The sequence below is a fragment of the Schistocerca piceifrons genome, chromosome 1, assembly GCF_021461385.2.
Source record: "Schistocerca piceifrons isolate TAMUIC-IGC-003096 chromosome 1, iqSchPice1.1, whole genome shotgun sequence".
NCBI classification, from domain to species: Eukaryota; Metazoa; Arthropoda; class Insecta; order Orthoptera; family Acrididae; genus Schistocerca; species Schistocerca piceifrons.
Window position 1 is genome coordinate 176,149,616 of NC_060138.1, and position 24,938 is coordinate 176,174,553.

At 48.3% G+C, this 24,938-nt stretch overlaps 75 non-coding genes across 75 annotated transcripts; all 75 read right to left on the bottom strand.

Moving 5' to 3' along the window:
- Nucleotides 1–160: 160 nt before the first annotated feature.
- Nucleotides 161–232, bottom strand: Trnat-ugu. Its single transcript has one exon. It is a non-coding gene; the product is annotated as a tRNA-Thr (tRNA).
- A 246-nt stretch (nucleotides 233–478) lies between these two features.
- On the bottom strand, nucleotides 479–550 carry Trnat-ugu. Its single transcript has one exon. It is a non-coding gene; the product is annotated as a tRNA-Thr (tRNA).
- A 246-nt stretch (nucleotides 551–796) lies between these two features.
- Nucleotides 797–868, bottom strand: Trnat-ugu. The gene has a single exon. It is a non-coding gene; the product is annotated as a tRNA-Thr (tRNA).
- Nucleotides 869–1,114: 246 nt separating this feature from the next.
- Nucleotides 1,115–1,186, bottom strand: Trnat-ugu. Its single transcript has one exon. It is a non-coding gene; the product is annotated as a tRNA-Thr (tRNA).
- Nucleotides 1,187–1,432: 246 nt separating this feature from the next.
- On the bottom strand, nucleotides 1,433–1,504 carry Trnat-ugu. The gene has a single exon. It is a non-coding gene; the product is annotated as a tRNA-Thr (tRNA).
- A 246-nt stretch (nucleotides 1,505–1,750) lies between these two features.
- Nucleotides 1,751–1,822, bottom strand: Trnat-ugu. The gene has a single exon. It is a non-coding gene; the product is annotated as a tRNA-Thr (tRNA).
- A 246-nt stretch (nucleotides 1,823–2,068) lies between these two features.
- Trnat-ugu lies at nucleotides 2,069–2,140 on the bottom strand. Its single transcript has one exon. It is a non-coding gene; the product is annotated as a tRNA-Thr (tRNA).
- A 246-nt stretch (nucleotides 2,141–2,386) lies between these two features.
- Nucleotides 2,387–2,458, bottom strand: Trnat-ugu. Its single transcript has one exon. It is a non-coding gene; the product is annotated as a tRNA-Thr (tRNA).
- Nucleotides 2,459–2,704: 246 nt separating this feature from the next.
- Nucleotides 2,705–2,776, bottom strand: Trnat-ugu. The gene has a single exon. It is a non-coding gene; the product is annotated as a tRNA-Thr (tRNA).
- Nucleotides 2,777–3,022: 246 nt separating this feature from the next.
- Nucleotides 3,023–3,094, bottom strand: Trnat-ugu. Its single transcript has one exon. It is a non-coding gene; the product is annotated as a tRNA-Thr (tRNA).
- A 246-nt stretch (nucleotides 3,095–3,340) lies between these two features.
- On the bottom strand, nucleotides 3,341–3,412 carry Trnat-ugu. The gene has a single exon. It is a non-coding gene; the product is annotated as a tRNA-Thr (tRNA).
- A 246-nt stretch (nucleotides 3,413–3,658) lies between these two features.
- Nucleotides 3,659–3,730, bottom strand: Trnat-ugu. Its single transcript has one exon. It is a non-coding gene; the product is annotated as a tRNA-Thr (tRNA).
- A 246-nt stretch (nucleotides 3,731–3,976) lies between these two features.
- On the bottom strand, nucleotides 3,977–4,048 carry Trnat-ugu. The gene has a single exon. It is a non-coding gene; the product is annotated as a tRNA-Thr (tRNA).
- A 246-nt stretch (nucleotides 4,049–4,294) lies between these two features.
- Nucleotides 4,295–4,366, bottom strand: Trnat-ugu. The gene has a single exon. It is a non-coding gene; the product is annotated as a tRNA-Thr (tRNA).
- Nucleotides 4,367–4,612: 246 nt separating this feature from the next.
- Nucleotides 4,613–4,684, bottom strand: Trnat-ugu. The gene has a single exon. It is a non-coding gene; the product is annotated as a tRNA-Thr (tRNA).
- A 246-nt stretch (nucleotides 4,685–4,930) lies between these two features.
- Nucleotides 4,931–5,002, bottom strand: Trnat-ugu. Its single transcript has one exon. It is a non-coding gene; the product is annotated as a tRNA-Thr (tRNA).
- A 246-nt stretch (nucleotides 5,003–5,248) lies between these two features.
- Nucleotides 5,249–5,320, bottom strand: Trnat-ugu. Its single transcript has one exon. It is a non-coding gene; the product is annotated as a tRNA-Thr (tRNA).
- A 246-nt stretch (nucleotides 5,321–5,566) lies between these two features.
- Nucleotides 5,567–5,638, bottom strand: Trnat-ugu. Its single transcript has one exon. It is a non-coding gene; the product is annotated as a tRNA-Thr (tRNA).
- Nucleotides 5,639–5,884: 246 nt separating this feature from the next.
- Trnat-ugu lies at nucleotides 5,885–5,956 on the bottom strand. Its single transcript has one exon. It is a non-coding gene; the product is annotated as a tRNA-Thr (tRNA).
- A 246-nt stretch (nucleotides 5,957–6,202) lies between these two features.
- Trnat-ugu lies at nucleotides 6,203–6,274 on the bottom strand. Its single transcript has one exon. It is a non-coding gene; the product is annotated as a tRNA-Thr (tRNA).
- A 245-nt stretch (nucleotides 6,275–6,519) lies between these two features.
- On the bottom strand, nucleotides 6,520–6,591 carry Trnat-ugu. The gene has a single exon. It is a non-coding gene; the product is annotated as a tRNA-Thr (tRNA).
- Nucleotides 6,592–6,837: 246 nt separating this feature from the next.
- Nucleotides 6,838–6,909, bottom strand: Trnat-ugu. Its single transcript has one exon. It is a non-coding gene; the product is annotated as a tRNA-Thr (tRNA).
- A 246-nt stretch (nucleotides 6,910–7,155) lies between these two features.
- Nucleotides 7,156–7,227, bottom strand: Trnat-ugu. Its single transcript has one exon. It is a non-coding gene; the product is annotated as a tRNA-Thr (tRNA).
- Nucleotides 7,228–7,473: 246 nt separating this feature from the next.
- Nucleotides 7,474–7,545, bottom strand: Trnat-ugu. The gene has a single exon. It is a non-coding gene; the product is annotated as a tRNA-Thr (tRNA).
- Nucleotides 7,546–7,790: 245 nt separating this feature from the next.
- On the bottom strand, nucleotides 7,791–7,862 carry Trnat-ugu. Its single transcript has one exon. It is a non-coding gene; the product is annotated as a tRNA-Thr (tRNA).
- A 246-nt stretch (nucleotides 7,863–8,108) lies between these two features.
- Trnat-ugu lies at nucleotides 8,109–8,180 on the bottom strand. Its single transcript has one exon. It is a non-coding gene; the product is annotated as a tRNA-Thr (tRNA).
- Nucleotides 8,181–8,426: 246 nt separating this feature from the next.
- Nucleotides 8,427–8,498, bottom strand: Trnat-ugu. The gene has a single exon. It is a non-coding gene; the product is annotated as a tRNA-Thr (tRNA).
- A 246-nt stretch (nucleotides 8,499–8,744) lies between these two features.
- On the bottom strand, nucleotides 8,745–8,816 carry Trnat-ugu. Its single transcript has one exon. It is a non-coding gene; the product is annotated as a tRNA-Thr (tRNA).
- A 246-nt stretch (nucleotides 8,817–9,062) lies between these two features.
- Nucleotides 9,063–9,134, bottom strand: Trnat-ugu. The gene has a single exon. It is a non-coding gene; the product is annotated as a tRNA-Thr (tRNA).
- A 245-nt stretch (nucleotides 9,135–9,379) lies between these two features.
- On the bottom strand, nucleotides 9,380–9,451 carry Trnat-ugu. The gene has a single exon. It is a non-coding gene; the product is annotated as a tRNA-Thr (tRNA).
- Nucleotides 9,452–9,697: 246 nt separating this feature from the next.
- On the bottom strand, nucleotides 9,698–9,769 carry Trnat-ugu. Its single transcript has one exon. It is a non-coding gene; the product is annotated as a tRNA-Thr (tRNA).
- A 246-nt stretch (nucleotides 9,770–10,015) lies between these two features.
- On the bottom strand, nucleotides 10,016–10,087 carry Trnat-ugu. Its single transcript has one exon. It is a non-coding gene; the product is annotated as a tRNA-Thr (tRNA).
- A 245-nt stretch (nucleotides 10,088–10,332) lies between these two features.
- On the bottom strand, nucleotides 10,333–10,405 carry Trnat-ugu. The gene has a single exon. It is a non-coding gene; the product is annotated as a tRNA-Thr (tRNA).
- Nucleotides 10,406–10,648: 243 nt separating this feature from the next.
- On the bottom strand, nucleotides 10,649–10,722 carry Trnat-ugu. Its single transcript has one exon. It is a non-coding gene; the product is annotated as a tRNA-Thr (tRNA).
- Nucleotides 10,723–10,970: 248 nt separating this feature from the next.
- Nucleotides 10,971–11,042, bottom strand: Trnat-ugu. The gene has a single exon. It is a non-coding gene; the product is annotated as a tRNA-Thr (tRNA).
- A 247-nt stretch (nucleotides 11,043–11,289) lies between these two features.
- Nucleotides 11,290–11,361, bottom strand: Trnat-ugu. The gene has a single exon. It is a non-coding gene; the product is annotated as a tRNA-Thr (tRNA).
- A 246-nt stretch (nucleotides 11,362–11,607) lies between these two features.
- Nucleotides 11,608–11,681, bottom strand: Trnat-ugu. Its single transcript has one exon. It is a non-coding gene; the product is annotated as a tRNA-Thr (tRNA).
- Nucleotides 11,682–11,931: 250 nt separating this feature from the next.
- On the bottom strand, nucleotides 11,932–12,003 carry Trnat-ugu. The gene has a single exon. It is a non-coding gene; the product is annotated as a tRNA-Thr (tRNA).
- Nucleotides 12,004–12,248: 245 nt separating this feature from the next.
- On the bottom strand, nucleotides 12,249–12,320 carry Trnat-ugu. Its single transcript has one exon. It is a non-coding gene; the product is annotated as a tRNA-Thr (tRNA).
- A 246-nt stretch (nucleotides 12,321–12,566) lies between these two features.
- Trnat-ugu lies at nucleotides 12,567–12,639 on the bottom strand. The gene has a single exon. It is a non-coding gene; the product is annotated as a tRNA-Thr (tRNA).
- A 247-nt stretch (nucleotides 12,640–12,886) lies between these two features.
- Trnat-ugu lies at nucleotides 12,887–12,959 on the bottom strand. The gene has a single exon. It is a non-coding gene; the product is annotated as a tRNA-Thr (tRNA).
- Nucleotides 12,960–13,205: 246 nt separating this feature from the next.
- Nucleotides 13,206–13,277, bottom strand: Trnat-ugu. The gene has a single exon. It is a non-coding gene; the product is annotated as a tRNA-Thr (tRNA).
- A 248-nt stretch (nucleotides 13,278–13,525) lies between these two features.
- Trnat-ugu lies at nucleotides 13,526–13,597 on the bottom strand. The gene has a single exon. It is a non-coding gene; the product is annotated as a tRNA-Thr (tRNA).
- A 246-nt stretch (nucleotides 13,598–13,843) lies between these two features.
- Nucleotides 13,844–13,917, bottom strand: Trnat-ugu. Its single transcript has one exon. It is a non-coding gene; the product is annotated as a tRNA-Thr (tRNA).
- A 230-nt stretch (nucleotides 13,918–14,147) lies between these two features.
- On the bottom strand, nucleotides 14,148–14,219 carry Trnat-ugu. The gene has a single exon. It is a non-coding gene; the product is annotated as a tRNA-Thr (tRNA).
- A 246-nt stretch (nucleotides 14,220–14,465) lies between these two features.
- Nucleotides 14,466–14,537, bottom strand: Trnat-ugu. The gene has a single exon. It is a non-coding gene; the product is annotated as a tRNA-Thr (tRNA).
- Nucleotides 14,538–14,782: 245 nt separating this feature from the next.
- Nucleotides 14,783–14,854, bottom strand: Trnat-ugu. The gene has a single exon. It is a non-coding gene; the product is annotated as a tRNA-Thr (tRNA).
- A 246-nt stretch (nucleotides 14,855–15,100) lies between these two features.
- On the bottom strand, nucleotides 15,101–15,172 carry Trnat-ugu. Its single transcript has one exon. It is a non-coding gene; the product is annotated as a tRNA-Thr (tRNA).
- A 246-nt stretch (nucleotides 15,173–15,418) lies between these two features.
- Nucleotides 15,419–15,490, bottom strand: Trnat-ugu. Its single transcript has one exon. It is a non-coding gene; the product is annotated as a tRNA-Thr (tRNA).
- Nucleotides 15,491–15,736: 246 nt separating this feature from the next.
- On the bottom strand, nucleotides 15,737–15,808 carry Trnat-ugu. The gene has a single exon. It is a non-coding gene; the product is annotated as a tRNA-Thr (tRNA).
- A 246-nt stretch (nucleotides 15,809–16,054) lies between these two features.
- Trnat-ugu lies at nucleotides 16,055–16,126 on the bottom strand. The gene has a single exon. It is a non-coding gene; the product is annotated as a tRNA-Thr (tRNA).
- Nucleotides 16,127–16,372: 246 nt separating this feature from the next.
- On the bottom strand, nucleotides 16,373–16,444 carry Trnat-ugu. Its single transcript has one exon. It is a non-coding gene; the product is annotated as a tRNA-Thr (tRNA).
- Nucleotides 16,445–16,690: 246 nt separating this feature from the next.
- On the bottom strand, nucleotides 16,691–16,762 carry Trnat-ugu. The gene has a single exon. It is a non-coding gene; the product is annotated as a tRNA-Thr (tRNA).
- A 246-nt stretch (nucleotides 16,763–17,008) lies between these two features.
- Nucleotides 17,009–17,080, bottom strand: Trnat-ugu. The gene has a single exon. It is a non-coding gene; the product is annotated as a tRNA-Thr (tRNA).
- Nucleotides 17,081–17,326: 246 nt separating this feature from the next.
- On the bottom strand, nucleotides 17,327–17,398 carry Trnat-ugu. Its single transcript has one exon. It is a non-coding gene; the product is annotated as a tRNA-Thr (tRNA).
- Nucleotides 17,399–17,644: 246 nt separating this feature from the next.
- On the bottom strand, nucleotides 17,645–17,716 carry Trnat-ugu. The gene has a single exon. It is a non-coding gene; the product is annotated as a tRNA-Thr (tRNA).
- A 246-nt stretch (nucleotides 17,717–17,962) lies between these two features.
- On the bottom strand, nucleotides 17,963–18,034 carry Trnat-ugu. The gene has a single exon. It is a non-coding gene; the product is annotated as a tRNA-Thr (tRNA).
- A 246-nt stretch (nucleotides 18,035–18,280) lies between these two features.
- On the bottom strand, nucleotides 18,281–18,352 carry Trnat-ugu. Its single transcript has one exon. It is a non-coding gene; the product is annotated as a tRNA-Thr (tRNA).
- Nucleotides 18,353–18,598: 246 nt separating this feature from the next.
- On the bottom strand, nucleotides 18,599–18,670 carry Trnat-ugu. Its single transcript has one exon. It is a non-coding gene; the product is annotated as a tRNA-Thr (tRNA).
- Nucleotides 18,671–18,915: 245 nt separating this feature from the next.
- Nucleotides 18,916–18,987, bottom strand: Trnat-ugu. The gene has a single exon. It is a non-coding gene; the product is annotated as a tRNA-Thr (tRNA).
- Nucleotides 18,988–19,233: 246 nt separating this feature from the next.
- On the bottom strand, nucleotides 19,234–19,305 carry Trnat-ugu. Its single transcript has one exon. It is a non-coding gene; the product is annotated as a tRNA-Thr (tRNA).
- Nucleotides 19,306–19,551: 246 nt separating this feature from the next.
- Trnat-ugu lies at nucleotides 19,552–19,623 on the bottom strand. Its single transcript has one exon. It is a non-coding gene; the product is annotated as a tRNA-Thr (tRNA).
- Nucleotides 19,624–19,869: 246 nt separating this feature from the next.
- Trnat-ugu lies at nucleotides 19,870–19,941 on the bottom strand. Its single transcript has one exon. It is a non-coding gene; the product is annotated as a tRNA-Thr (tRNA).
- A 245-nt stretch (nucleotides 19,942–20,186) lies between these two features.
- On the bottom strand, nucleotides 20,187–20,258 carry Trnat-ugu. The gene has a single exon. It is a non-coding gene; the product is annotated as a tRNA-Thr (tRNA).
- A 246-nt stretch (nucleotides 20,259–20,504) lies between these two features.
- Nucleotides 20,505–20,576, bottom strand: Trnat-ugu. Its single transcript has one exon. It is a non-coding gene; the product is annotated as a tRNA-Thr (tRNA).
- A 245-nt stretch (nucleotides 20,577–20,821) lies between these two features.
- On the bottom strand, nucleotides 20,822–20,893 carry Trnat-ugu. The gene has a single exon. It is a non-coding gene; the product is annotated as a tRNA-Thr (tRNA).
- A 245-nt stretch (nucleotides 20,894–21,138) lies between these two features.
- On the bottom strand, nucleotides 21,139–21,210 carry Trnat-ugu. Its single transcript has one exon. It is a non-coding gene; the product is annotated as a tRNA-Thr (tRNA).
- Nucleotides 21,211–21,456: 246 nt separating this feature from the next.
- On the bottom strand, nucleotides 21,457–21,528 carry Trnat-ugu. The gene has a single exon. It is a non-coding gene; the product is annotated as a tRNA-Thr (tRNA).
- A 245-nt stretch (nucleotides 21,529–21,773) lies between these two features.
- On the bottom strand, nucleotides 21,774–21,845 carry Trnat-ugu. The gene has a single exon. It is a non-coding gene; the product is annotated as a tRNA-Thr (tRNA).
- Nucleotides 21,846–22,088: 243 nt separating this feature from the next.
- On the bottom strand, nucleotides 22,089–22,162 carry Trnat-ugu. The gene has a single exon. It is a non-coding gene; the product is annotated as a tRNA-Thr (tRNA).
- Nucleotides 22,163–22,408: 246 nt separating this feature from the next.
- Nucleotides 22,409–22,480, bottom strand: Trnat-ugu. Its single transcript has one exon. It is a non-coding gene; the product is annotated as a tRNA-Thr (tRNA).
- Nucleotides 22,481–22,725: 245 nt separating this feature from the next.
- On the bottom strand, nucleotides 22,726–22,797 carry Trnat-ugu. Its single transcript has one exon. It is a non-coding gene; the product is annotated as a tRNA-Thr (tRNA).
- A 246-nt stretch (nucleotides 22,798–23,043) lies between these two features.
- Trnat-ugu lies at nucleotides 23,044–23,115 on the bottom strand. Its single transcript has one exon. It is a non-coding gene; the product is annotated as a tRNA-Thr (tRNA).
- Nucleotides 23,116–23,361: 246 nt separating this feature from the next.
- Nucleotides 23,362–23,433, bottom strand: Trnat-ugu. The gene has a single exon. It is a non-coding gene; the product is annotated as a tRNA-Thr (tRNA).
- Nucleotides 23,434–23,679: 246 nt separating this feature from the next.
- Nucleotides 23,680–23,751, bottom strand: Trnat-ugu. Its single transcript has one exon. It is a non-coding gene; the product is annotated as a tRNA-Thr (tRNA).
- Between the last annotated feature and the right edge of the window lie 1,187 nt (nucleotides 23,752–24,938).

Genomic DNA, 24,938 nt, shown 5'->3' on the forward strand with positions numbered 1-24,938 from the left:
CTGCCACAACAATTCGCTACCACTGAGGTCCACAGCGATGACTGACGGGTGCTGCCGTCTTTCGTCTATCGTCATCTGTGATCTTGGCTCAGGCCCGAAAAGACACGCTATTTTGAAATTTTCGGTTCAAAGCATTACATTGGCCCATTTAAAATTGTGCTGCCCCCTGTGAGAATCGAACTCACGACCCCTGGTTTACAAGACCAGTGCTCTGCCCCTGAGCTAAGGAGGCTGCTACAGCTTACACCTCTTTGCGATCGCTACAGCCCTCGAGAAAAATACATTTCAGAGTCCTGAAAATGCGTACAAAGATTTACTCTGCCACAACAATTCGCTACCACTGAGGTCCACAGCGATGACTGACGGGTGCTGCCGTCTTTCGTCTATCGTCATCTGTGATCTTGGCTCAGGCCCGAAAAGACACGCTATTTTGAAATTTTCGGTTCAAAGCATTACATTGGCCCATTTAAAATTGTGCTGCCCCCTGTGAGAATCGAACTCACGACCCCTGGTTTACAAGACCAGTGCTCTGCCCCTGAGCTAAGGAGGCTGCTACAGCTTACGCTTCTTTGCGATCGCTACAGCCCTCGAGAAAAATACATTTCAGAGTCCTGAAAATGCGTACAAAGATTTACTCTGCCACAACAATTCGCTACCACTGAGGTCCACAGCGATGACTGACGGGTGCTGCCGTCTTTCGTCTATCGTCATCTGTGATCTTGGCTCAGGCCCGAAAAGACACGCTATTTTGAAATTTTCGGTTCAAAGCATTACATTGGCCCATTTAAAATTGTGCTGCCCCCTGTGAGAATCGAACTCACGACCCCTGGTTTACAAGACCAGTGCTCTGCCCCTGAGCTAAGGAGGCTGCTACAGCTTACACCTCTTTGCGATCGCTACAGCCCTCGAGAAAAATACATTTCAGAGTCCTGAAAATGCGTACAAAGATTTACTCTGCCACAACAATTCGCTACCACTGAGGTCCACAGCGATGACTGACGGGTGCTGCCGTCTTTCGTCTATCGTCATCTGTGATCTTGGCTCAGGCCCGAAAAGACACGCTATTTTGAAATTTTCGGTTCAAAGCATTACATTGGCCCATTTAAAATTGTGCTGCCCCCTGTGAGAATCGAACTCACGACCCCTGGTTTACAAGACCAGTGCTCTGCCCCTGAGCTAAGGAGGCTGCTACAGCTTACACCTCTTTGCGATCGCTACAGCCCTCGAGAAAAATACATTTCAGAGTCCTGAAAATGCGTACAAAGATTTACTCTGCCACAACAATTCGCTACCACTGAGGTCCACAGCGATGACTGACGGGTGCTGCCGTCTTTCGTCTATCGTCATCTGTGATCTTGGCTCAGGCCCGAAAAGACACGCTATTTTGAAATTTTCGGTTCAAAGCATTACATTGGCCCATTTAAAATTGTGCTGCCCCCTGTGAGAATCGAACTCACGACCCCTGGTTTACAAGACCAGTGCTCTGCCCCTGAGCTAAGGAGGCTGCTACAGCTTACACCTCTTTGCGATCGCTACAGCCCTCGAGAAAAATACATTTCAGAGTCCTGAAAATGCGTACAAAGATTTACTCTGCCACAACAATTCGCTGCCACTGAGGTCCACAGCGATGACTGACGGGTGCTGCCGTCTTTCGTCTATCGTCATCTGTGATCTTGGCTCAGGCCCGAAAAGACACGCTATTTTGAAATTTTCGGTTCAAAGCATTACATTGGCCCATTTAAAATTGTGCTGCCCCCTGTGAGAATCGAACTCACGACCCCTGGTTTACAAGACCAGTGCTCTGCCCCTGAGCTAAGGAGGCTGCTACAGCTTACGCCTCTTTGCGATCGCTACAGCCCTCGAGAAAAATACATTTCAGAGTCCTGAAAATGCGTACAAAGATTTACTCTGCCACAACAATTCGCTACCACTGAGGTCCACAGCGATGACTGACGGGTGCTGCCGTCTTTCGTCTATCGTCATCTGTGATCTTGGCTCAGGCCCGAAAAGACACGCTATTTTGAAATTTTCGGTTCAAAGCATTACATTGGCCCATTTAAAATTGTGCTGCCCCCTGTGAGAATCGAACTCACGACCCCTGGTTTACAAGACCAGTGCTCTGCCCCTGAGCTAAGGAGGCTGCTACAGCTTACACCTCTTTGCGATCGCTACAGCCCTCGAGAAAAATACATTTCAGAGTCCTGAAAATGTGTACAAAAATTTACTCTGCCACAACAATTCGCTACCACTGAGGTCCACAGCGATGACTGACGGGTGCTGCCGTCTTTCGTCTATCGTCATCTGTGATCTTGGCTCAGGCCCGAAAAGACACGCTATTTTGAAATTTTCGGTTCAAAGCATTACATTGGCCCATTTAAAATTGTGCTGCCCCCTGTGACAATCGAACTCACGACCCCTGGTTTACAAGACCAGTGCTCTGCCCCTGAGCTAAGGAGGCTGCTACAGCTTACACCTCTTTGCGATCGCTACAGCCCTCGAGAAAAATACATTTCAGAGTCCTGAAAATGCGTACAAAGATTTACTCTGCCACAACAATTCGCTACCACTGAGGTCCACAGCGATGACTGACGGGTGCTGCCGTCTTTCGTCTATCGTCATCTGTGATCTTGGCTCAGGCCCGAAAAGACACGCTATTTTGAAATTTTCGGTTCAAAGCATTACATTGGCCCATTTAAAATTGTGCTGCCCCCTGTGAGAATCGAACTCACGACCCCTGGTTTACAAGACCAGTGCTCTGCCCCTGAGCTAAGGAGGCTGCTACAGCTTACGCCTCTTTGCGATCGCTACAGCCCTCGAGAAAAATACATTTCAGAGTCCTGAAAATGCGTACAAAGATTTACTCTGCCACAACAATTCGCTACCACTGAGGTCCACAGCGATGACTGACGGGTGCTGCCGTCTTTCGTCTATCGTCATCTGTGATCTTGGCTCAGGCCCGAAAAGACACGCTATTTTGAAATTTTCGGTTCAAAGCATTACATTGGCCCATTTAAAATTGTGCTGCCCCCTGTGAGAATCGAACTCACGACCCCTGGTTTACAAGACCAGTGCTCTGCCCCTGAGCTAAGGAGGCTGCTACAGCTTACACCTCTTTGCGATCGCTACAGCCCTCGAGAAAAATACATTTCAGAGTCCTGAAAATGCGTACAAAGATTTACTCTGCCACAACAATTCGCTACCACTGAGGTCCACAGCGATGACTGACGGGTGCTGCCGTCTTTCGTCTATCGTCATCTGTGATCTTGGCTCAGGCCCGAAAAGACACGCTATTTTGAAATTTTCGGTTCAAAGCATTACATTGGCCCATTTAAAATTGTGCTGCCCCCTGTGAGAATCGAACTCACGACCCCTGGTTTACAAGACCAGTGCTCTGCCCCTGAGCTAAGGAGGCTGCTACAGCTTACACCTCTTTGCGATCGCTACAGCCCTCGAGAAAAATACATTTCAGAGTCCTGAAAATGCGTACAAAGATTTACTCTGCCACAACAATTCGCTACCACTGAGGTCCACAGCGATGACTGACGGGTGCTGCCGTCTTTCGTCTATCGTCATCTGTGATCTTGGCTCAGGCCCGAAAAGACACGCTATTTTGAAATTTTCGGTTCAAAGCATTACATTGGCCCATTTAAAATTGTGCTGCCCCCTGTGAGAATCGAACTCACGACCCCTGGTTTACAAGACCAGTGCTCTGCCCCTGAGCTAAGGAGGCTGCTACAGCTTACACCTCTTTGCGATCGCTACAGCCCTCGAGAAAAATACATTTCAGAGTCCTGAAAATGCGTACAAAGATTTACTCTGCCACAACAATTCGCTACCACTGAGGTCCACAGCGATGACTGACGGGTGCTGCCGTCTTTCGTCTATCGTCATCTGTGATCTTGGCTCAGGCCCGAAAAGACACGCTATTTTGAAATTTTCGGTTCAAAGCATTACATTGGCCCATTTAAAATTGTGCTGCCCCCTGTGAGAATCGAACTCACGACCCCTGGTTTACAAGACCAGTGCTCTGCCCCTGAGCTAAGGAGGCTGCTACAGCTTACACCTCTTTGCGATCGCTACAGCCCTCGAGAAAAATACATTTCAGAGTCCTGAAAATGCGTACAAAGATTTACTCTGCCACAACAATTCGCTACCACTGAGGTCCACAGCGATGACTGACGGGTGCTGCCGTCTTTCGTCTATCGTCATCTGTGATCTTGGCTCAGGCCCGAAAAGACACGCTATTTTGAAATTTTCGGTTCAAAGCATTACATTGGCCCATTTAAAATTGTGCTGCCCCCTGTGAGAATCGAACTCACGACCCCTGGTTTACAAGACCAGTGCTCTGCCCCTGAGCTAAGGAGGCTGCTACAGCTTACGCCTCTTTGCGATCGCTACAGCCCTCGAGAAAAATACATTTCAGAGTCCTGAAAATGCGTACAAAGATTTACTCTGCCACAACAATTCGCTACCACTGAGGTCCACAGCGATGACTGACGGGTGCTGCCGTCTTTCGTCTATCGTCATCTGTGATCTTGGCTCAGGCCCGAAAAGACACGCTATTTTGAAATTTTCGGTTCAAAGCATTACATTGGCCCATTTAAAATTGTGCTGCCCCCTGTGAGAATCGAACTCACGACCCCTGGTTTACAAGACCAGTGCTCTGCCCCTGAGCTAAGGAGGCTGCTACAGCTTACACCTCTTTGCGATCGCTACAGCCCTCGAGAAAAATACATTTCAGAGTCCTGAAAATGTGTACAAAGATTTACTCTGCCACAACAATTCGCTACCACTGAGGTCCACAGCGATGACTGACGGGTGCTGCCGTCTTTCGTCTATCGTCATCTGTGATCTTGGCTCAGGCCCGAAAAGACACGCTATTTTGAAATTTTCGGTTCAAAGCATTACATTGGCCCATTTAAAAATGTGCTGCCCCCTGTGAGAATCGAACTCACGACCCCTGGTTTACAAGACCAGTGCTCTGCCCCTGAGCTAAGGAGGCTGCTACAGCTTACACCTCTTTGCGATCGCTACAGCCCTCGAGAAAAATACATTTCAGAGTCCTGAAAATGCGTACAAAGATTTACTCTGCCACAACAATTCGCTACCACTGAGGTCCACAGCGATGACTGACGGGTGCTGCCGTCTTTCGTCTATTGTCATCTGTGATCTTGGCTCAGGCCCGAAAAGACACGCTATTTTGAAATTTTCGGTTCAAAGCATTACATTGGCCCATTTAAAATTGTTCTGCCCCCTGTGAGAATCGAACTCACGACCCCTGGTTTACAAGACCAGTGCTCTGCCCCTGAGCTAAGGAGGCTGCTACAGCTTACGCCTCTTTGCGATCGCTACAGCCCTCGAGAAAAATACATTTCAGAGTCCTGAAAATGCGTACAAAGATTTACTCTGCCACAACAATTCGCTACCACTGAGGTCCACAGCGATGACTGACGGGTGCTGCCGTCTTTCGTCTATCGTCATCTGTGATCTTGGCTCAGGCCCGAAAAGACACGCTATTTTGAAATTTTCGGTTCAAAGCATTACATTGGCCCATTTAAAATTGTGCTGCCCCCTGTGAGAATCGAACTCACGACCCCTGGTTTACAAGACCAGTGCTCTGCCCCTGAGCTAAGGAGGCTGCTACAGCTTACACCTCTTTGCGATCGCTACAGCCCTCGAGAAAAATACATTTCAGAGTCCTGAAAATGCGTACAAAGATTTACTCTGCCACAACAATTCGCTACCACTGAGGTCCACAGCGATGACTGACGGGTGCTGCCGTCTTTCGTCTATCGTCATCTGTGATCTTGGCTCAGGCCCGAAAAGACACGCTATTTTGAAATTTTCGGTTCAAAGCATTACATTGGCCCATTTAAAATTGTGCTGCCCCCTGTGAGAATCGAACTCACGACCCCTGGTTTACAAAACCAGTGCTCTGCCCCTGAGCTAAGGAGGCTGCTACAGCTTACACCTCTTTGCGATCGCTACAGCCCTCGAGAAAAATACATTTCAGAGTCCTGAAAATGCGTACAAAGATTTACTCTGCCACAACAATTCGCTACCACTGAGGTCCACAGCGATGACTGACGGGTGCTGCCGTCTTTCGTCTATCGTCATCTGTGATCTTGGCTCAGGCCCGAAAAGACACGCTATTTTGAAATTTTCGGTTCAAAGCATTACATTGGCCCATTTAAAATTGTGCTGCCCCCTGTGAGAATCGAACTCACGACCCCTGGTTTACAAGACCAGTGCTCTGCCCCTGAGCTAAGGAGGCTGCTACAGCTTACACCTCTTTGCGATCGCTACAGCCCTCGAGAAAATACATTTCAGAGTCCTGAAAATGCGTACAAAGATTTACTCTGCCACAACAATTCGCTACCACTGAGGTCCACAGCGATGACTGACGGGTGCTGCCGTCTTTCGTCTATCGTCATCTGTGATCTTGGCTCAGGCCCGAAAAGACACGCTATTTTGAAATTTTCGGTTCAAAGCATTACATTGGCCCATTTAAAATTGTGCTGCCCCCTGTGAGAATCGAACTCACGACCCCTGGTTTACAAGACCAGTGCTCTGCCCCTGAGCTAAGGAGGCTGCTACAGCTTACACCTCTTTGCGATCGCTACAGCCCTCGAGAAAAATACATTTCAGAGTCCTGAAAATGCGTACAAAGATTTACTCTGCCACAACAATTCGCTACCACTGAGGTCCACAGCGATGACTGACGGGTGCTGCCGTCTTTCGTCTATCGTCATCTGTGATCTTGGCTCAGGCCCGAAAAGACACGCTATTTTGAAATTTTCGGTTCAAAGCATTACATTGGCCCATTTAAAATTGTGCTGCCCCCTGTGAGAATCGAACTCACGACCCCTGGTTTACAAGACCAGTGCACTGCCCCTGAGCTAAGGAGGCTGCTACAGCTTACACCTCTTTGCGATCGCTACAGCCCTCGAGAAAAATACATTTCAGAGTCCTGAAAATGCGTACAAAGATTTACTCTGCCACAACCATTCGCTACCACTGAGGTCCACAGCGATGACTGACGGGTGCTGCCGTCTTTCGTCTATCGTCATCTGTGATCTTGGCTCAGGCCCGAAAAGACACGCTATTTTGAAATTTTCGGTTCAAAGCATTACATTGGCCCATTTAAAATTGTGCTGCCCCCTGTGAGAATCGAACTCACGACCCCTGGTTTACAAGACCAGTGCTCTGCCCCTGAGCTAAGGAGGCTGCTACAGCTTACACCTCTTTGCGATCGCTACAGCCCTCGAGAAAAATACATTTCAGAGTCCTGAAAATGCGTACAAAGATTTACTCTGCCACAACAATTCGCTACCACTGAGGTCCACAGCGATGACTGACGGGTGCTGCCGTCTTTCGTCTATCGTCATCTGTGATCTTGGCTCAGGCCCGAAAAGACACGCTATTTTGAAATTTTCGGTTCAAAGCATTACATTGGCCCATTTAAAATTGTGCTGCCCCCTGTGAGAATCGAACTCACGACCCCTGGTTTACAAGACCAGTGCTCTGCCCCTGAGCTAAGGAGGCTGCTACAGCTTACACCTCTTTGCGATCGCTACAGCCCTCGAGAAAAATACATTCAGAGTCCTGAAAATGCGTACAAAGATTTACTCTGCCACAACAATTCGCTACCACTGAGGTCCACAGCGATGACTGACGGGTGCTGCCGTCTTTCGTCTATCGTCATCTGTGATCTTGGCTCAGGCCCGAAAAGACACGCTATTTTGAAATTTTCGGTTCAAAGCATTACATTGGCCCATTTAAAATTGTGCTGCCCCCTGTGAGAATCGAACTCACGACCCCTGGTTTACAAGACCAGTGCTCTGCCCCTGAGCTAAGGAGGCTGCTACAGCTTACACCTCTTTGCGATCGCTACAGCCCTCGAGAAAAATACATTTCAGAGTCCTGAAAATGCGTACAAAGATTTACTCTGCCACAACAATTCGCTACCACTGAGGTCCACAGCGATGACTGACGGGTGCTGCCGTCTTTCGTCTATCGTCATCTGTGATCTTGGCTCAGGCCCGAAAAGACACGCTATTTTGAAATTTTCGGTTCAAAGCATTACATTGGCCCATTTAAAATTGTGCTGCCCCCTGTGAGAATCGAACTCACGACCCCTGGTTTACAAGACCAGTGCTCTGCCCCTGAGCTAAGGAGGCTGCTACAGCTTACACCTCTTTGCGATCGCTACAGCCCTCGAGAAAAATACATTTCAGAGTCCTGAAAATGCGTACAAAGATTTACTCTGCCACAACAATTCGCTACCACTGAGGTCCACAGCGATGACTGACGGGTGCTGCCGTCTTTCGTCTATTGTCATCTGTGATCTTGGCTCAGGCCCGAAAAGACACGCTATTTTGAAATTTTCGGTTCAAAGCATTACATTGGCCCATTTAAAATTGTTCTGCCCCCTGTGAGAATCGAACTCACGACCCCTGGTTTACAAGACCAGTGCTCTGCCCCTGAGCTAAGGAGGCTGCTACAGCTTACGCCTCTTTGCGATCGCTACAGCCCTCGAGAAAAATACATTTCAGAGTCCTGAAAATGCGTACAAAGATTTACTCTGCCACAACAATTCGCTACCACTGAGGTCCACAGCGATGACTGACGGGTGCTGCCGTCTTTCGTCTATCGTCATCTGTGATCTTGGCTCAGGCCCGAAAAGACACGCTATTTTGAAATTTTCGGTTCAAAGCATTACATTGGCCCATTTAAAATTGTGCTGCCCCCTGTGAGAATCGAACTCACGACCCCTGGTTTACAAGACCAGTGCTCTGCCCCTGAGCTAAGGAGGCTGCTACAGCTTACACCTCTTTGCGATCGCTACAGCCCTCGAGAAAAATACATTTCAGAGTCCTGAAAATGCGTACAAAGATTTACTCTGCCACAACAATTCGCTACCACTGAGGTCCACAGCGATGACTGACGGGTGCTGCCGTCTTTCGTCTATCGTCATCTGTGATCTTGGCTCAGGCCCGAAAAGACACGCTATTTTGAAATTTTCGGTTCAAAGCATTACATTGGCCCATTTAAAATTGTGCTGCCCCCTGTGAGAATCGAACTCACGACCCCTGGTTTACAAGACCAGTGCTCTGCCCCTGAGCTAAGGAGGCTGCTACAGCTTACACCTCTTTGCGATCGCTACAGCCCTCGAGAAAAATACATTCAGAGTCCTGAAAATGCGTACAAAGATTTACTCTGCCACAACAATTCGCTACCACTGAGGTCCACAGCGATGACTGACGGGTGCTGCCGTCTTTCGTCTATCGTCATCTGTGATCTTGGCTCAGGCCCGAAAAGACACGCTATTTTGAAATTTTCGGTTCAAAGCATTACATTGGCCCATTTAAAATTGTGCTGCCCCCTGTGAGAATCGAACTCACGACCCCTGGTTTACAAGACCAGTGCTCTGCCCCTGAGCTAAGGAGGCTGCTACAGCTTACACCTCTTTGCGATCGCTACAGCCCTCGAGAAAAATACATTTCAGAGTCCTGAAAATGCGTACAAAGATTTACTCTGCCACAACAATTCGCTACCACTGAGGTCCACAGCGATGACTGACGGGTGCTGCCGTCTTTCGTCTATCGTCATCTGTGATCTTGGCTCAGGCCCGAAAAGACACGCTATTTTGAAATTTTCGGTTCAAAGCATTACATTGGCCCATTTAAAATTGTGCTGCCCCCTGTGAGAATCGAACTCACGACCCCTGGTTTACAAGACCAGTGCTCTGCCCCTGAGCTAAGGAGGCTGCTACAGCTTACACCTCTTTGCGATCGCTACAGCCCTCGAGAAAAATACATTTCAGAGTCCTGAAAATGCGTACAAAGATTTACTCTGCCACAACAATTCGCTACCACTGAGGTCCACAGCGATGACTGACGGGTGCTGCCGTCTTTCGTCTATCGTCATCTGTGATCTTGGCTCAGGCCCGAAAAGACACGCTATTTTGAAATTTTCGGTTCAAAGCATTACATTGGCCCATTTAAAATTGTGCTGCCCCCTGTGAGAATCGAACTCACGACCCCTGGTTTACAAGACCAGTGCTCTGCCCCTGAGCTAAGGAGGCTGCTACAGCTTACACCTCTTTGCGATCGCTACAGCCCTCGAGAAAAATACATTTCAGAGTCCTGAAAATGCGTACAAAGATTTACTCTGCCACAACAATTCGCTACCACTGAGGTCCACAGCGATGACTGACGGGTGCTGCCGTCTTTCGTCTATCGTCATCTGTGATCTTGGCTCAGGCCGAAAAGACACGCTATTTTGAAATTTTCGGTTCAAAGCATTACATTGGCCCATTTAAAATTGTGCTGCCCCCTGTGAGAATCGAACTCACGACCCCTGGTTTACAAGACCAGTGCTCTGCCCCCTGAGCTAAGGAGGCTGCTACAGCTTACACCTCTTTGCGATCGCTACAGCCCTCGAGAAAAATACATTTAGAGTCCTGAAAATGCGTACAAAGATTTACTCTGCCACAACAATTCGCTACCACTGAGGTCCACAGCGATGACTGACGGGTGCTGCCGTCTTTCGTCTATCGTCATCTGTGATCTTGGCCTCAGGCCCGAAAAGACACACTATTTTGAAATTTTCGGTTCAAAGCATTACATTGGCCCATTTAAAATTGTGCTGCCCCTGTGAGAATCGAACTCACGACCCCTGGTTTACAAGACCAGTGCTCTGCCCCTGAGCTAAGGAGGCTGCTACAGCTTACACCTCTTTGCGATCGCTACAGCCACCTCGAGAAAAATACATTTCAGAGTCCTGAAAAAGCGTACAAAGATTTACTCTGCCACAACAATTCGCTACCACTGAGGTCCACAGCGATGACTGACGGGTGCTGCCGTCTTTCGTCTATCGTCATCTGTGATCTTGGCTCAGGCCCGAAAAGACACGCTATTTTGAAATTTTCGGTTCAAAGCATTACATTGGCCCATTTAAAATTGTGCTGCCCCCTGTGAGAATCGAACTCACGACCCCTGGTTTACAAGACCAGTGCTCTGCCCCTGAGCTAAGGAGGCTGCTACAGCTTTACACCTCTTTGCGATCGCTACAGCCCTCGAGAAAAATACATTTCAGAGTCCTGAAAATGCGTACAAAGATTTACTCTGCCACAACAATTCGCTACCACTGAGGTTCCACAGCGATGACTGACGGGTGCTGCCGTCTTTCGTCTATCGTCATCTGTGATCTTGGCTCAGGCCCGAAAAGACACGCTATTTGAAATTTTCGGTTCAAAGCATTACATTGGCCCATTTAAAATTGTGCTGCCCCCTGTGAGAATCGAACTCACGACCCCTGGTTTACAAGACCAGTGCTCTGCCCCTGAGCTAAGGAGGCTTGCTACAGCTTACACCTCTTTGCGATCGCTACAGCCCTCGAGAAAAATACATTTCAGAGTCCTGAAAATGCGTACAAAGGTTACTCTGCCACAACAATTCGCTACCACTGAGGTCCACAGCGATGACTGACGGGTGCTGCCGTCTTTCGTCTATCGTCATCTGTGATCTTGGCTCAGGCCCGAAAAGACACGCTATTTTGAAATTTTCGGTTCAAAGCATTACATTGGCCCATTTAAAATTGTGCTGCTCCCCTGTGAGAATCGAACTCACGACCCCTGGTTTACAAGACCAGTGCTCTGCCCCCTGAGCTAAGGAGGCTGCTACAGCTTACACCTCTTTGCGATCGCTACAGCCCTCGAGAAAAATACATTTCAGAGTCCTGAAAATGCGTACAAAGATTTACTCTGCCACAACAATTCGCTACCACTGAGGTCCACAGCGATTGACTGACGGGGGTGCTGCCGTCTTTCGTCTATCGTCATCTGTGATCTTGGCTCAGGCCCGAAAAGACACGCTATTTTGAAAATTTTCGGTTCAAAGCATTACATTGGGCCCATTAAAATTGTGCTGCCCCCTGTGAGAATCGAACTCACGACCCCTGGTTTACAAGACCAGTGCTCTGCCCCTGAGCTAAGGAGGCTGCTACAGCTTACACCTCTTTGCGATCGCTACAGCCCTCGAGAAAAATACATTTCAGAGTCCTGAAAATGCGTACAAAGATTTACTCTGCCACAACAATTCGCTACCACTGAGGTCCACAGCGATGACTGACGGGTGCTGCCCGTCTTTCGTCTATCGTCATCTGTGATCTTGGCTCAGGCCCGAAAAGACACGCTATTTTGAAATTTTCGTTCAAAGCATTACATTGGCCATTTAAAATTGTGCTGCCCCCTGTGAGAATCGAACTCACGACCCCTGGTTTACAAGACCAGTGCTCTGCCCCTGAGCTAAGGAGGCTGCTACAGCTTACACTCTTTGCGATCCGCTACAGCCCTCGAGAAAAATACATTTCAGAGTCCTGAAAATGCGTACAAAGATTTACTCTGATACAACAATTCGCTACCACTGAGGTCCACAGCGATGACTGACGGGTGCTGCCGTCTTTCGTCTATCGTCATCTGTGATCTTGGCTCAGGCCCGAAAAGACACGCTATTTTGAAATTTTCGGTTCAAAGCATTACATTGGCCCATTTAAAATTGTGCTGCCCCCTGTGAGAATCGAACTCACGACCCCTGGTTTACAAGACCAGTGCTCTGCCCACTGAGCTAAGGAGGCTGCTACAGCTTACACCTCTTTGCGATCGCTACAGCCCTCGAGAAAAATACATTTCAGAGTCCTGAAAATGCGTACAAAGATTTACTCTGCCACAACAATTCGCTACCACTGAGGTCCACAGCGATGACTGACGGGTGCTGCGTCTTTTCGTCTATCGTCATCTGTGATCTTGGCTCAGGCCCGAAAAGACACGCTATTTTTGAAATTTTCGGTTCAAAGCATTACATTGGCCCATTTAAAATTGTGCTGCCCCCTGTGAGAATCGAACTCACGACCCCCTGGTTTACAAGACCAGTGCTCTGCCCCTGAGCTAAGGAGGCTGCAACAGCTTACACCTCTTTGCGATCGCTACAGCCCTCGAGAAAAATACATTTCAGAGTCCTGAAAATGCGTACAAAGATTTACTCTGCCACAACAATTCGCTACCACTGAGGTCCACAGCGATGACTGACGGGTGCTGCCGTCTTTCGTTCTATCGTCATCTGTGATCTTGGCTCAGGCCCGAAAAGACACGCTATTTTGAAATTTTCGGTCAAAGCATTACATTGGCCCTTTTAAAATTGTGCTGCCCCCTGTGAGAATCGAACTCACGACCCCTGGTTTACAAGACCAGTGCTCTGCCCCTGAGCTAAGGAGGCTGCTACAGCTTACACCTCTTTGCGATCGCTACAGCCCTCGAGAAAAATACATTTCAGAGTCCTGAAAATGCGTACAAAGATTTACTCTGATACAACAATTCGCTACCACTGAGGTCCACAGCGATGACTGACGGGTGCTGCCGTCTTTCGTCTATCGTCCTATCTGTGATCTTGGCTCAGGCCCGAAAAGACACGCTATTTTGAAATTTTCGGTTCAAAGCATTACATTGGCCCATTTAAAATTGTGCTGCCCCCTGTGAGAATCGAACTCACGACCCCTGGTTTACAAGACCAGTGCTCTGCCCCTGAGCTAAGGAGGCTGCTACAGCCTTACACCTCTTTGCGATCGCTACAGCCCTCGGAGAAAATACATTTCAGAGTCCTGAAAAATGCGTACAAAGATTTACTCTGCCACAACAATTCGCCTACCACTGAGGTCCACAGCGATGACTGACGGGTGCTGCCGTCTTTTCGTCTATCGTCATCTGTGATCTTGGCTCAGGCCCCGAAAGACACGCTATTTTGAAATTTTCGGTTCAAAGCATTACATTGGCCATTTAAAATTGTGCTGCCCCTGTGAGAATCGAACTCACGACCCCTGGTTTACAAGACCAGTGCTCTGCCCCTGAGCTAAGGAGGCTGCTACAGCCTTACCACCTCTTTGCGAAAAATACATTTCAGAGTCCTGAAAATGCGTACAAAGATTTACTCTGCCACAACAATTCGCTACCACTGAGGTCCACAGCGATGACTGACGGGTGCTGCCGTCTTTCGTCTATCGTCATCTGTGATCTTGGCTCAGGCCCGAAAAGACACGCTATTTTGAAATTTTCGGTTCAAAGCATTACATTGGCCCATTTAAAATTGTGCTGCCCCCTGTGAGAATCGAACTCACGACCCCTGGTTTACAAGACCAGTGCTCTGCCCCTGAGCTAAGGAGGCTGCTACAGCTTACACCTCTTTGCGATCGCTACAGCCCTCGAGAAAAATACATTTCAGAGTCCTGAAAATGCGTACAAAGATTTACTCTGCCACAACAATTCGCTACCACTGAGGTCCACAGCGATGACTGACGGGTGCTGCCGTCTTTCGTCTATCGTCATCTGTGATCTTGGCTCAGGCCCGAAAAGACACGCTATTTTGAAATTTTCGGTTCAAAGCATTACATTGGCCCATTTAAAATTGTGCTGCCCCCTGTGAGAATCGAACTCACGACCCCTGGTTTACAAGACCAGTGCTCTGCCCCTGAGCTAAGGAGTTTGCTACAGCTTACACCTCTTTGCGATCGCTACAGCCCTCGAGAAAAATACATTTCAGAGTCCTGAAAATGCGTACAAAGATTTACTCTGCCACAACAATTCGCTACCACTGAGGTCCACAGCGATGACTGACGGGTGCTGCCGTCTTTCGTCTATCGTCATCTGTGATCTTGGCTCAGGCCCGAAAAGACACGCTATTTTGAAATTTTCGGTTCAAAGCATTACATTGGCCCATTAAAATTGTGCTGCCCCCTGTGAGAATCGAACTCACGACCCCTGGTTTACAAGACCAGTGCTCTGCCCCTGAGCTAAGGAGGCTGCTACAGCTTACACCTCTTTGCGATCGCTACAGCCCTCGAGAAAAATACATTTCAGAGTCCTGAAAATGCGTACAAAGATTTACTCTGCCACAACAATTCGCTACCACTGAGGTCCACAGCGATGACTGACGGGTGCTGCCGTCTTTCGTCTATCGTCATCTGTGATCTTGGCTCAGGCCCGAAAAGACACGCTATTTTGAAATTTTCGGTTCAAAGCATTACATTGGCCCATTTAAAATTGTGCTGCCCCCTGTGAGAATCGAACTCACGACCCCTGGTTTACAAGACCAGTGCTCTGCCCCTGAGCTAAGGAGGCTGCTACAGCTTACACCTCTTTGCGATCGCTACAGCCCTCGAGAAAAATACATTTCAGAGTCCTGAAAATGCGTACAAAGATTTACTCTGCCACAACAATTCGCTACCACTGAGGTCCACAGCGATGACTGACGGGTGCTGCCGTCTTTCGTCTATCGTCATCTGTGATCTTGGCTCAGGCCCGAAAAGACACGCTATTTTGAAATTTTCGGTTCAAAGCATTACATTGGCCCATTTAAAATTGTGCTGCCCCCTGTGAGAATCGAACTCACGACCCCTGGTTTACAAGACCAGTGCTCTGCCCCTGAGCTAAGGAGGCTGCTACAGCTTACACCTCTTTGCGATCGCTACAGCCCTCGAGAAAAATACATTTCAGAGTCCTGAAAATGCGTACAAAGATTTACTCTGCCACAACAATTCGCTACCACTGAGGTCCACAGCGATGACTGACGGGTGCTGCCGTCTTTCGTCTATCGTCATCTGTGATCTTGGCTCAGGCCCGAAAAGACACGCTATTTTGAAATTTTCGGTTCAAAGCATTACATTGGCCCATTTAAAATTGTGCTGCCCCCTGTGAGAATCGAACTCACGACCCCTGGTTTACAAGACCAGTGCTCTGCCCCTGAGCTAAGGAGGCTGCTACAGCTTACACCTCTTTGCGATCGCTACAGCCCTCGAGAAAAATACATTTCAGAGTCCTGAAAATGCGTACAAAGATTTACTCTGCCACAACAATTCGCTACCACTGAGGTCCACAGCGATGACTGACGGGTGCTGCCGTCTTTCGTCTATCGTCATCTGTGATCTTAGCTCAGGCCCGAAAAGACACGCTATTTTGAAATTTTCGGTTCAAAGCATTACATTGGCCCATTTAAAATTGTGCTGCCCCCTGTGAGAATCGAACTCACGACCCCTGGTTTACAAGACCAGTGCTCTGCCCCTGAGCTAAGGAGGCTGCTACAGCTTACACCTCTTTGCGATCGCTACAGCCCTCGAGAAAAATACATTTCAGAGTCCTGAAAATGCGTACAAAGATTTACTCTGCCACAACAATTCGCTACCACTGAGGTCCACAGCGATGACTGACGGGTGCTGCCGTCTTTCGTCTATCGTCATCTGTGATCTTGGCTCAGGCCCGAAAAGACACGCTATTTTGAAATTTTCGGTTCAAAGCATTACATTGGCCCATTTAAAATTGTGCTGCCCCCTGTGAGAATCGAACTCACGACCCCTGGTTTACAAGACCAGTGCTCTGCCCCTGAGCTAAGGAGGCTGCTACAGCTTACACCTCTTTGCGATCGCTACAGCCCTCGAGAAAAATACATTTCAGAGTCCTGAAAATGCGTACAAAGATTTACTCTGCCACAACAATTCGCTACCACTGAGGTCCACAGCGATGACTGACGGGTGCTGCCGTCTTTCGTCTATCGTCATCTGTGATCTTAGCTCAGGCCCGAAAAGACACGCTATTTTGAAATTTTCGGTTCAAAGCATTACATTGGCCCATTTAAAATTGTGCTGCCCCCTGTGAGAATCGAACTCACGACCCCTGGTTTACAAGACCAGTGCTCTGCCCCTGAGCTAAGGAGGCTGCTACAGCTTACACCTCTTTGCGATCGCTACAGCCCTCGAGAAAAATACATTTCAGAGTCCTGAAAATGCGTACAAAGATTTACTCTGCCACAACAATTCGCTACCACTGAGGTCCACAGCGATGACTGACGGGTGCTGCCGTCTTTCGTCTATCGTCATCTGTGATCTTGGCTCAGGCCCGAAAAGACACGCTATTTTGAAATTTTCGGTTCAAAGCATTACATTGGCCCATTTAAAATTGTGCTGCCCCCTGTGAGAATCGAACTCACGACCCCTGGTTTACAAGACCAGTGCTCTGCCCCTGAGCTAAGGAGGCTGCTACAGCTTACACCTCTTTGCGATCGCTACAGCCCTCGAGAAAAATACATTTCAGAGTCCTGAAAATGCGTACAAAGATTTACTCTGCCACAACAATTCGCTACCACTGAGGTCCACAGCGATGACTGACGGGTGCTGCCGTCTTTCGTCTATCGTCATCTGTGATCTTGGCTCAGGCCCGAAAAGACACGCTATTTTGAAATTTTCGGTTCAAAGCATTACATTGGCCCATTTAAAATTGTGCTGTCCCCTGTGAGAATCGAACTCACGACCCCTGGTTTACAAGACCAGTGCTCTGCCCCTGAGCTAAGGAGGCTGCTACAGCTTACACCTCTTTGCGATCGCTACAGCCCTCGAGAAAAATACATTTCAGAGTCCTGAAAATGCGTACAAAGATTTACTCTGCCACAACAATTCGCTACCACTGAGGTCCACAGCGATGACTGACGGGTGCTGCCGTCTTTCGTCTATCGTCATCTGTGATCTTGGCTCAGGCCCGAAAAGACACGCTATTTTGAAATTTTCGGTTCAAAGCATTACATTGGCCCATTTAAAATTGTGCTGCCCCCTGTGAGAATCGAACTCACGACCCCTGGTTTACAAGACCAGTGCTCTGCCCCTGAGCTAAGGAGGCTGCTACAGCTTACACCTCTTTGCGATCGCTACAGCCCTCGAGAAAAATACATTTCAGAGTCCTGAAAATGCGTACGAAGATTTACTCTGTCACAACAATTCGCTACCACTGAGGTCCACAGCGATGACTGACGGGTGCTGCCGTCTTTCGTCTATCGTCATCTGTGATCTTGGCTCAGGCCCGAAAAGACACGCTATTTTGAAATTTTCGGTTCAAAGCATTACATTGGCCCATTTAAAATTGTGCTGCCCCCTGTGAGAATCGAACTCACGACCCCTGGTTTACAAGACCAGTGCTCTGCCCCTGAGCTAAGGAGGCTGCTACAGCTTACACCTCTTTGCGATCGCTACAGCCCTCGAGAAAAATACATTTCAGAGTCCTGAAAATGCGTACAAAGATTTACTCTGCCACAACAATTCGCTACCACTGAGGTCCACAGCGATGACTGACGGGTGCTGCCGTCTTTCGTCTATCGTCATCTGTGATCTTGGCTCAGGCCCGAAAAGACACGCTATTTTGAAATTTTCGGTTCAAAGCATTACATTGGCCCATTTAAAATTGTGCTGCCCCCTGTGAGAATCGAACTCACGACCCCTGGTTTACAAGACCAGTGCTCTGCCCCTGAGCTAAGGAGGCTGCTAGAGCTGACACCTCTTTGCGATCGCTACAGCCCTCGAGAAAAATACATTTCAGAGTCCTGAAAATGCGTACAAAGATTTACTCTGCCACAACAATTCGCTACCACTGAGGTCCACAGCGATGACTGACGGGTGCTGCCGTCTTTCGTCTATCGTCATCTGTGATCTTGGCTCAGGCCCGAAAAGACACGCTATTTTGAAATTTTCGGTTCAAAGCATTACATTGGTCCATTTAAAATTGTGCTGCCCCCTGTGAGAATCGAACTCACGACCCCTGGTTTACAAGACCAGTGCTCTGCCCCTGAGCTAAGGAGGCTGCTACAGCTTACACCTCTTTGCGATCGCTACAGCCCTCGAGAAAAATACATTCAGAGTCCTGAAAATGCGTACAAAAATTTACTCTGCCACAACAATTCGCTACCACTGAGGTCCACAGCGATGACTGACGGGTGCTGCCGTCTTTCGTCTATCGTCATCTGTGATCTTGGCTCAGGCCCGAAAAGACACGCTATTTTAAAATTTTCGGTTCAAAGCATTACATTGGCCCATTTAAAATTGTGCTGCCCCCTGTGAGAATCGAACTCACGACCCCTGGTTTACAAGACCAGTGCTCTGCCCCTGAGCTAAGGAGGCTGCTACAGCTTACACCTCTTTGCGATCGCTACAGCCCTCGAGAAAAATACATTTCAGAGTCCTGAAAATGCGTACAAAGATTTACTCTGCCACAACAATTCGCTACCACTGAGGTCCACAGCGATGACTGACGGGTGCTGCCGTCTTTCGTCTATCGTCATCTGTGATCTTGGCTCAGGCCCGAAAAGACACGCTATTTTGAAATTTTCGGTTCAAAGCATTACATTGGCCCATTTAAAATTGTGCTGCCCCCTGTGAGAATCGAACTCACGACCCCTGGTTTACAAGACCAGTGCTCTGCCCCTGAGCTAAGGAGGCTGCTACAGCTTACACCTCTTTGCGATCACTAGAGCCCTCGAGAAAAATACATTTCAGAGTCCTGAAAATGCGTACAAAGATTTACTCTGCCACAACAATTCGCTACCACTGAGGTCCACAGCGATGACTGACGGGTGCTGCCGTCTTTCGTCTATCGTCATCTGTGATCTTGGCTCAGGCCCGAAAAGACACGCTATTTTGAAATTTTCGGTTCAAAGCATTACATTGGCCCATTTAAAATTGTGCTGCCCCCTGTGAGAATCGAACTCACGACCCCTGGTTTACAAGACCAGTGCTCTGCCCCTGAGCTAAGGAGGCTGCTACAGCTTACACCTCTTTGCGATCGCTACAGCCCTCGAGAAAAATACATTTCAGAGTCCTGAAAATGCGTACAAAGATTTACTCTGCCACAACAATTCGCTACCACTGAGGTCCACAGCGATGACTGACGGGTGCTGCCGTCTTTCGTCTATCGTCATCTGTGATCTTGGCTCAGGCCCGAAAAGACACGCTATTTTGAAATTTTCGGTTCAAAGCATTACATTGGCCCATTTAAAATTGTGCTGCCCCCTGTGAGAATCGAACTCACGACCCCTGGTTTACAAGACCAGTGCTCTGCCCCTGAGCTAAGGAGGCTGCTACAGCTTACACCTCTTTGCGATCGCTACAGCCCTCGAGAAAAATACATTCAGAGTCCTGAAAATGCGTACAAAGATTTACTCTGCCACAACAATTCGCTACCACTGAGGTCCACAGCGATGACTGACGGGTGCTGCCGTCTTTCGTCTATCGTCATCTGTGATCTTGGCTCAGGCCCGAAAAGACACGCTATTTTGAAATTTTCGGTTCAAAGCATTACATTGGCCCATTTAAAATTGTGCTGCCCCCTGTGAGAATCGAACTCACGACCCCTGGTTTACAAGACCAGTGCTCTGCCCCTGAGCTAAGGAGGCTGCTACAGCTTACACCTCTTTGCGATCGCTACAGCCCTCGAGAAAAATACATTTCAGAGTCCTGAAAATGCGTACAAAGATTTACTCTGCCACAACAATTCGCTACCACTGAGGTCCACAGCGATGACTGACGGGTGCTGCCGTCTTTCGTCTATCGTCATCTGTGATCTTGGCTCAGGCCCGAAAAGACACGCTATTTTGAAATTTTCGGTTCAAAGCATTACATTGGCCCATTTAAAATTGTGCTGCCCCCTGTGAGAATGGAACTCACGACCCCTGGTTTACAAGACCAGTGCTCTGCCCCTGAGCTAAGGAGGCTGCTACAGCTTACACCTCTTTGCGATCGCTACAGCCCTCGAGAAAAATACATTCAGAGTCCTGAAAATGCGTACAAAGATTTACTCTGCCACAACAATTCGCTACCACTGAGGTCCACAGCGATGACTGACGGGTGCTGCCGTCTTTCGTCTATCGTCATCTGTGATCTTGGCTCAGGCCTGAAAAGACACGCTATTTTGAAATTTTCGGTTCAAAGCATTACATTGGCCCATTTAAAATTGTGCTGCCCCCTGTGAGAATCGAACTCACGACCCCTGGTTTACAAGACCAGTGCTCTGCCCCTGAGCTAAGGAGGCTGCTACAGCTTACACCTCTTTGCGATCGCTACAGCCCTCGAGAAAAATACATTCAGAGTCCTGAAAATGCGTACAAAGATTTACTCTGCCACAACAATTCGCTACCACTGAGGTCCACAGCGATGACTGACGGGTGCTGCCGTCTTTCGTCTATCGTCATCTGTGATCTTGGCTCAGGCCCGAAAAGACACGCTATTTTGAAATTTTCGGTTCAAAGCATTACATTGGCCCATTTAAAATTGTGCTGCCCCCTGTGAGAATCGAACTCACGACCCCTGGTTTACAAGACCAGTGCTCTGCCCCTGAGCTAAGGAGGCTGCTACAGCTTACACCTCTTTGCGATCGCTACAGCCCTCGAGAAAAATACATTTCAGAGTCCTGAAAATGCGTACAAAGATTTACTCTGCCACAACAATTCGCTACCACTGAGGACCACAGCGATGACTGACGGGTGCTGCCGTCTTTCGTCTATCGTCATCTGTGATCTTGGCTCAGGCCCGAAAAGACACGCTATTTTGAAATTTTCGGTTCAAAGCATTACATTGGCCCATTTAAAATTGTGCTGCTCCCTGTGAGAATCGAACTCACGACCCCTGGTTTACAAGACCAGTGCTCTGCCCCTGAGCTAAGGAGGCTGCTACAGCTTACACCTCTTTGCGATCGCTACAGCCCTCGAGAAAAATACATTCAGAGTCCTGAAAATGCGTACAAAGATTTACTCTGCCACAACAATTCGCTACCACTGAGGTCCACAGCGATGACTGACGGGTGCTGCCGTCTTTCGTCTATCGTCATCTGTGATCTTGGCTCAGGCCCGAAAAGACACGCTATTTTGAAATTTTCGGTTCAAAGCATTACATTGGCCCATTTAAAATTGTGCTGCCCCCTGTGAGAATCGAACTCACGACCCCTGGTTTACATGACCAGTGCTCTGCCCCTGAGCTAAGGAGGCTGCTACAGCTTACACCTCTTTGCGATCGCTACAGCCCTCGAGAAAAATACATTTCAGAGTCCTGAAAATGCGTACAAAGATTTACTCTGCCACAACAATTCGCTACCACTGAGGTCCACAGCGATGACTGACGGGTGCTGCCGTCTTTCGTCTATCGTCATCTGTGATCTTGGCTCAGGCCCGAAAAGACACGCTATTTTGAAATTTTCGGTTCAAAGCATTACATTGGCCCATTTAAAATTGTGCTGCCCCTGTGAGAATCGAACTCACGACCCCTGGTTTACAAGACCAGTGCTCTGCCCCTGAGCTAAGGAGGCTGCAACAGCTTACACCTCTTTGCGATCGCTACAGCCCTCGAGAAAAATACATTTCAGAGTCCTGAAAATGCGTACAAAGATTTACTCTGCCACAACAATTCGCTACCACTGAGGTCCACAGCGATGACTGACGGGTGCTGCCGTCTTTCGTCTATCGTCATCTGTGATCTTGGCTCAGGCCCGAAAAGACACGCTATTTTGAAATTTTCGGTTCAAAGCATTACATTGGCCCATTTAAAATTGTGCTGCCCCCTGTGAGAATCGAACTCACAACCCCTGGTTTACAAGACCAGTGCTCTGCCCCTGAGCTAAGGAGGCTGCTACAGCTTACACCTCTTTGCGATCGCTACAGCCCTCGAGAAAAATACATTCAGAGTCCTGAAAATGCGTACAAAGATTTACTCTGCCACAACAATTCGCTACCACTGAGGTCCACAGCGATGACTGACGGGTGCTGCCGTCTTTCGTCTATCGTCATCTGTGATCTTGGCTCAGGCCCGAAAAGACACGCTATTTTGAAATTTTCGGTTCAAAGCATTACATTGGCCCATTTAAAATTGTGCTGCCCCCTGTGAGAATCGAACTCACGACCCCTGGTTTACAAGACCAGTGCTCTGCCCCTGAGCTAAGGAGGCTGCTACAGCTTACACCTCTTTGCGATCGCTACAGCCCTCGAGAAAAATACATTTCAGAGTCCTGAAAATGCGTACAAAGATTTACTCTGCCACAACAATTCGCTACCACTGAGGTCCACAGCGATGACTGACGGGTGCTGCCGTCTTTCGTCTATCGTCATCTGTGATCTTGGCTCAGGCCCGAAAAGACACGCTATTTTGAAATTTTCGGTTCAAAGCATTACATTGGCCCACTTAAAATTGTGCTGCCCCCTGTGAGAATGGAACTCACGACCCCTGGTTTACAAGACCAGTGCTCTGCCCCTGAGCTAAGGAGGCTGCTACAGCTTACACCTCTTTGCGATCGCTACAGCCCTCGAGAAAAATACATTTCAGAGTCCTGAAAATGCGTACAAAGATTTACTCTGCCACAACAATTCGCTACCACTGAGGTCCACAGCGATGACTGACGGGTGCTGCCGTCTTTCGTCTATCGTCATCTGTGATCTTGGCTCAGGCCCGAAAAGACATGCTATTTTGAAATTTTCGGTTCAAAGCATTACATTGGCCCATTTAAAATTGTGCTGCCCCCTGTGAGAATCGAACTCACGACCCCTGGTTTACAAGACCAGTGCTCTGCCCCTGAGCTAAGGAGGCTGCTACAGCTTACACCTCTTTGCGATCGCTACAGCCCTCGAGAAAAATACATTTCAGAGTCCTGAAAATGCGTACAAAGATTTACTCTGCCACAACAATTCGCTACCACTGAGGTCCACAGCGATGACTGACGGGTGCTGCCGTCTTTCGTCTATCGTCATCTGTGATCTTGGCTCAGGCCCGAAAAGACACGCTATTTTGAAATTTTCGGTTCAAAGCATTACATTGGCCCATTTAAAATTGTGCTGCCCCCTGTGAGAATCGAACTCACGACCCCTGGTTTACAAGACCAGTGCTCTGCCCCTGAGCTAAGGAGGCTGCTACAGCTTACACCTCTTTGCGATCGCTACAGCCCTCGAGAAAAATACATTCAGAGTCCTGAAAATGCGTACAAAGATTTACTCTGCCACAACAATTCGCTACCACTGAGGTCCACAGCGATGACTGACGGGTGCTGCCGTCTTTCGTCTATCGTCATCTGTGATCTTGGCTCAGGCCCGAAAAGACACGCTATTTTGAAATTTTCGGTTCAAAGCATTACATTGGCCCATTTAAAATTGTGCTGCCCCCTGTGAGAATCGAACTCACGACCCCTGGTTTACAAGACCAGTGCTCTGCCCCTTTTTTTTTTTTTTTTTTTTTTTTGAACGCTGGACCCTTAGGTTAAAAGCCTAATGCTCTACCGACTTTTTTTTTTTTTTTTTTTTTTTTTACAGTACTGAAATTAAAATCCTAAAACATGACTATATAATGTAGACTGCTGACTGAAATAAAGATTAAAACACGAAAACTTCAGTCCTGGTGTAGAGAAGAAACATACATAAAGGCGGCAAATCCAGAAACAGTATAAAAGAAAATGGCTCACACAGGTGACCTTAGCCAACACCCTCTCTTTCAAATGTCAGGCTAAGCATATTGGCAAAGTCATCTCGGAGGCCTGGCAATCGCAAGCGCTGCCAGTAAGCAGTAAGCATGTACTGCCGAAACGCTAGGTGTCCATCCTCTTCATGACAACTGTTGACAAAATGTACGAAATGGCCAATCAACCACATGACGGTATGGAGCTTCGTCCGCGGAAAAAAGGAAGAATCGGGCCGGACGATGATGTCAATAGTATAAGCGGCTTCAGCAGACCTAGTGACAAAAGCAAGTTGTTTCCTGAGCCAACGCCAATTAGCAAGGTGCCCACAGCAGGTGAATCGATGTTCAAGGGTATCCAGGAGACCACACCGAGTACAGGTGTCCGTGTCAGAAAGACCAATACGGTGCAGTCGTACATTGGTGGGAACCAAATTATTTATTACCCTATACCACGTGGACGCCACGGCCATAGAGTGGATCGGCAGACTAACGTTCTTCCAGACGTTCCTCCAGGACACGGATGGAGACGCCAGTTCTATTGGATTGGGACTGGCCAGCCCCTCCCAGCGGGCAATCAAGCTCTTGGTCGTTGGCACCGGTCGCCGCAAGAAGACGTCACCGAGGTAACTCACCGCAATGTAAAA